Source organism: Peromyscus californicus, unplaced genomic scaffold (assembly GCF_007827085.1).
Source record: "Peromyscus californicus insignis strain IS unplaced genomic scaffold, ASM782708v3 Scaffold_7__1_contigs__length_154581171, whole genome shotgun sequence".
Classification (NCBI taxonomy): domain Eukaryota; kingdom Metazoa; phylum Chordata; class Mammalia; order Rodentia; family Cricetidae; genus Peromyscus; species Peromyscus californicus.
Window position 1 is genome coordinate 129044357 of NW_026294595.1, and position 6269 is coordinate 129050625.

Here is a 6269-nt window from a genome sequence, read left to right on the forward strand (position 1 = left end):
GGTGCTGCAAAAGTGTATCTGTGTGTAATGAAATAATTCCATGAAAATCGTGGCGAGAGGCTGTCAGCTTACCCCCGCCTTACCAGCTATCAGGGGATGGGGTATATAAATCACAGCCTCCCTTAATTAAGTAAAACATTTTAAGGAAAAAAACAAATTAATTACCACATCATGGCACCACCCCAGCCGATTACCCAAATGGTTCACATTCCATAAACCCTGACTGAATTTAGGACTAATTGTTGCTCTTTGTGTTTGTGTCTGCCTTCCCACACACTGAAGACCTGCTTCCAAGGTTGGCAGTTTGGGAAGGCGCCTCCATCCAAAATGATGTAAGTTGTCATAAAATCAAGAATCGTGAAGAATCATGGTTTATTTTTTCTTTTTTAAATTGTCGTTGTTTTTGGTTTTCAAGCTGAAAACATAGGCTATGTGAGATTGTAATTGAAGTATCCGCAGCATTTGGTGTGGGGCCTTGGCTTGACCAAGTTCCTGAGTGCTGTGTGAATTTGAACTGGAACCGGACGTCTCTGTTCTCTTCTGGTCACTGGTAGTACACTGACCATCTCGCAGGCTGCTTGTAGGCTGATCCCTCACCTCCCAGCATTTAGCTCCAACGGGAGGTGAGGGTCACCTCTGAGCCTACAATCCTGACATCCTGATTTTTTTTTAATGTGCTAGGGATTGGACTCGGGGCTTCCTGCATTCTAGGCAAGCACTCTGCCGACCAAGCTGCATGCCCAAACCTATGGCATTAATTCTTGAACTCTTTTTTCAGACTAAAATTTTAAAAATAGATGCCTTTAGGGACTCCTGGATGTTGATGTCTAGTTTAGCAGTGTGGTGTTCTAAGAAATAGCCGAATGCCAAGTGGGTGTAATACTGTCATTAGAGTCTGTATAACGTTAGGGATAATTTAGCTCTCCAGTGGAATTCTCGAGTTCCAACCTGAACAGGGATGAGTCTCAATAGGAAGAGTCTGGCCTTCCTGAGGACCCTTCAGGGCCTCGAATGTTGCTTAATCCCACCTTCTGGGTCTCTGGAGGCTGAGAACTTTTTCAGGATCAGTGGCCATCTGTTTTTCCGCTTGAATCCTGCCAGAACCCTCTCTGGAGGCCAAGGATGAGGCAAGAGCTTGTGGGCTGCTCTCTTCAGGTCAAGTGAGTGGTGGGGGTGATGGCCATTTTTGGTTGTCAACTTGACTACTTCTGGAATTAACTAAAACCCAAGCAGCTGGGTACACCTGTGAGGGATTTTCTTTCTCTTTCTTTCTTTCTTTCTTTCTTTCTTTCTTTCTTTCTTTCTTTCTTTCTTTCTTTCTTTCTTCCTTCCTTCCTTCCTTCCTTCCTTCCTTTCTTTCTTTCTTTCATTTCTTCCTTCCTTTTTCCTTTCTTTCTTTTTTTTTGGGGGGGGCATTGAGACAGGGTTTCTCTGTCTGGCTCTGGCTATCCTGGAACTCTCTCTGTAGATCAGGCTGGCTTCAAACTCAGAGATCTGCCTGCCTCTGCTTCCGGAGTCCTGAAATTAAAGGCATGCACCACCACTAACCATTGGCATTTTTTCTTAATTAAATACTATGAAGTGGGAAGACCCACTTCTAATCTGGATCTCTGAGGTGGGAAGATCCACCTTTAATCTGGGCCACCCCTTCTGCTGACAGCCTATGTAAAAGTCTATGGAAGAAGGAAGCTGGCTCTCTTTGCCTGATTGCCCTTGCTGGCAAGTCCGTTCCTTCACTAGCATGAGAGCCTACTTTTCTGGAATTCTGGTGTACACTGAAGACCAGCTGAGACATCCATCCCTGTGGACAGAACAACTACTGGATTCTAAGACCTTCTGTTGGTAGACAGCTGTCTCAGTTAGGGTTTCTATTGCTGTGAAGACACAGCATGGCCATGGCAGCTCTTATAGAGGAAAACATTTGATTGGGGTGGCTTACAGTTGCAGAGGTTTAGTCCATTAGCATCATGGTGGGACATGGTGGCCTGCAGGCAGACATGGTGCTGGAGAAGGAGCTGAGAGTTCTACATCTTGATCTGCAGGCTGCAGAAGAAGAGACTGTGTACTGGGCATAGCTTGAGCATATATGAGATTTCAAAGTCTGCCCCTACAGTGACACACTTCCTCCAACAAGGCCACACCTCCTAATAGTGCCACTCCCTTTGTGCTAAGCATTCAAACACATGAGCCTATGGGGGCCATATCTATTCAAACCTCAACAGCCATCGTTAGACTGGCTGGACCACAGTCTGTAAGCCATTCTAATAAATCATATCTATATCTACATATCTATATCTTCATTCTATAAGTTCTGTTCCTCTAGAGAAGCCTGACGAATACAGGTGGAGTGGTCCGGATACCCTCTTTGAGATGTCAGTTGGTAAAGTGAGTGCCTAGCATGAGAACCTAGCCCTGGGGTCAATCTTCAGTACTCTATAAATTAAGTGTGCTGCACATCTATAATTCCAGCACTCAGGAGGTGGATGCAGAAGGATCCAATGTTCAAAGTCCTTCAACTCTAGACCCAGAGAAAATCAGTGCAGAGGGAAGGCAGGAGGGAGTCAGGCTAGGATGGACATTGACTGTCTCCTCAGACAAGCCTCACCATCAGTACCAAAAGCTTCACAGCCAATGGTACAAAGGATCCTGTGGAGGTTCACGCCATCAGGTGTGGGCTCTGGAACCCAGTATGTTAAAGCTCCACAATCACTTGAAAGTCATTAGTCGTTGGTGTCTAGGCATCCTTGTGTAGGAAGTGCTGTCCCTTTTCCAGGGAGGACCAAGCAGGACCAAGGCCCAATGGCCTGAACTTCAATTTCAACTCTGCCCAAATCACTGCAACTCAGACTGATGATGTCCTTCTCTTGCCTTAATTTTCTCCTCTGTGCAGTGAGAGTAGCATGTTTGGAGGCTGAGATGGACCCACGCGTTAATGCTTATGGCACAGAGGACCCATCGTCTCCATCATCAATATCATCATCACCATCATCCACAATACACAGAGAAACTGAGGACCAGAGAAGGGTCCAGGATGACCCAGAGTTACACAGCAAGCCATGGGTGGTACAGGAACCAGAAGGTCAGCTGTGTCCCCGACCTGTATGGCTGGCTGGCATCCTACCCAATGTCACAGTCATGGGTTGAGGAACAGGGCAGGGTAGATGATCTGGGGCATTTTGCCCCTTGTCCCCAGTAACTATCCTCTGTCTCTGCTCATCCTTTTAGGGGCTCAGCCAGGACCTCTTTCCTTTTTGGGGAAGACACCCCGGGATTCCTGATGTTAGGATAAATATATCCTCACCGTTTTCAAATGTCATCAATTCTTGCACCCAAGCGATTTGCCATATCTGAAGCCACCTGGATGGCTGTGTCAACCGCCATGAACTCCCCACTGCGGCACGGGCCCTCTACTCTCTGGGGAAATTGTTCTACAGTACAGAGTACATGAGCTCACATTTCCACTTAAAACCCTCCAAGGTGTGGCTGGGTCAGGAAAATGTTATGTGCACAGAATGGAGCATCAGCCAAGCTTTAAAAGGGAAAGCTGGGGCCAGAGAGATGGCTCAGCGGATAAAGGTGCTTGTCACCGAGTCCAGTGACTTGAGGTCAGTCCTGGCTCTTACATGGTAGAAGGAGAGAAATGACTCCTACAAGTTGTCCTCTGACCTCCACATATGTGCCATGGTACATGTACACATGGATATCTAAAACAAACAAACAAACAAATGTAATAAAGGAAAGGCAAAAAGAAAGAGTCCCCTTCACTGGACAACCTTGAGGACTGCATGTTATTGTTTGAATAAAAAATGTTTCAATGTTTCTCCCAGGCTCATGCACTGAAGTCCTCATCCCCACCTGGTAGTGGTTTTTGTTGTTGTTTGTTTGTTTTTTCCTTTTGGTGAGCCAGTGTGTGTGTGTTTTTGCAACAAGTTCTCAACTATGTTGCTCTGGCTAACCTGGAACTCATTATGTAGACCATGCTAGCCTTGAACTCTCAGAGATCTACTGTAGATGTAACCAACTGTCTTATTAAATAAGAAACACAGAGCCCATTTAGAGAAGAGAGCCAAGAGGTCAGAGCTAAGAGCCTTACCCTTCCTGCTTCAGCCAAGAGAGCTCTCTGAAAGGGAGCTACTTCCTGTGTGTTTGTCTTTATAAAGACTTTCGGTTCTGCCTTCTCATTGATTGTAAACCCATGCCTCGTCACTGCCTGTCTGTAAAGACTTCCAGGTCTTCTATGGTTGGGATTGAGATTAAAGGCATGTGTCTCCAATGCTGACTGTATCCTTTTACACACAGAGATCTACCTAGCTCTGTCTACTAAGTGCTAGGATTAAAGGCGTATGCCACCACTGCCACGCTCTTGCTATGGCTCTAATAGCTCTGACCCCCAGGCAACTTTATTTGTTAACATACAATTAAAATCACATTTCAGTACAAGTAAAATACCACCACAATCTACCTGTGCTCTTTTGAGAGGTTTAGAGACTTTAGGAGGTTGTGGGTCACTGGGGATGTGTTTGATCCTGGGTCCCTTCCTCTCTTTCAGCTTCCTGTCCACCATAAAGTAAAGAAACTCCTTTCCCAAGAACCAAATCACACACACTCTCCCTAAAGCCTTCCCTTAGCCCCTGTCCTCCAGGAAGCATGATGCCAGAGCATGTGCCCCTGTGCCACCACTCCTTCCTTGGGGACAGTTTAACGGGGTTCACCATGTGCAGATGCTATGCCCAAACTCTAAGCACTGGAATCTTGGTGAGTCCTCGTGATGACCCTGGACCATCCCCATTTCACAGATGTGGAATTGAGGCTCAGAGCCAGCATACATCACATATCTAGCAAACCTTCTGAATTCTAGAGAAAAACTTCTGACAGCTTGTGACAGTCAGCTTTCTGTGACTATAACAAATGCCTTGGATGAACCAACCCACAAAAAGAAAGGTTTGTTTTGGCTCACAGTTTTAGAGGTGTCAATCAATGGTAAATTGGTCCCATTGTTTTGGGCTGTGGTGGTACAGTCCATCATAACAGGAATGTGTGGCATGGGGGACCACTCACCTATCTCATAGCAGAATATAAAGGGAGGAAAAAGTTGGAGTTCCATTATCCCCTTTAAGTGCATGCCCCCATGGCTTCAAATATCCCACTAGAACCACTCCTTAGAGATTTCATCACTTCCCACCTTGGGGACCAAGCCTTTAACTAATTGCTCTTTGAGGGACATCCATCCAAACCAGAGGACCATTTGATTCTGCTCACCCAACACCACCCTGGAACATCATATCGTCTATACATCATTTTCTCCACCCCCTCCCAGCCCCAGTGCGGGGGGGAGGTGTGTGGCTTAGTCATCCCAGAGCGTGGCACGGAGCAGAGGCTCATTTTGCTGAACTTCTGTTGGATGCCCTGGAGTGAGTCACTGTCCACACGCAATCTTCTAATTCTGCTTCTGCTACTATTTCCCCTCCAGGAATTGGCAGGTTGGCAATCGCCAAGAAAACATCTCCAGCCGATCAATAAATAATAATGTTGGAGAATTTAAAATAAGAATCTGGATTATTAAAGTTACAAATCTTTGGTCTTTATGCCTTCAATAAAACATGCATCTATTAATAATGAATACTGGCTCGGGCCTGCTTAAGCTGAAAAGGGGGAAAAATGACCAGTCAAAAGATGCTAATATTTTTTCTTTTTACCCAGCTTGGTTGCCAAGCCGCTGCTTCCATGACAAATTGTTCGTCATTTGAAAAGGTTTAAAAGTTTTAACAGCACAAAAGGGAAATTGGAGACCAAATGTTCGGCCTTGTGAACCTCCATGGTCGTTCTGAAGCCGTTCCTCCCCGTGGACCTGTGTCCTGGCTTCTCTCTTAGACACTAATGGCCCCTTCTCTTGTTTACTCTTTTATCCCCTCCAACTTTCTTCTCTCCTCCCCTCACCTCCCACCTGACCTCATCCACTCCTAGTATGTGAAAAGGCCTGCTTCATCCCAGTGCTGCATACACTGGGTGTGGTGGCCCAAACCTGTAAGCAAGCCCAGTCCTCAACTAACTTGTGAGTTCAAAGCCAGCCTGGGCTACATGAGAATCAATCCCAGTCTCTCTCTCTCTGTGTGTCTCTGTCTCTCTCTGTCTGTCTCTCTGTCTCTGTCTCTGTCTCTGTCTCTGTCTCTCTCTCTCTCTTGAGAAACCAGCCCATTTCCATTTTGGTCCTAGGAGCCATTTTGAGTTTCTCCCAAGTTAAATTTCTGCTTACTATAAAACTTGAGTTT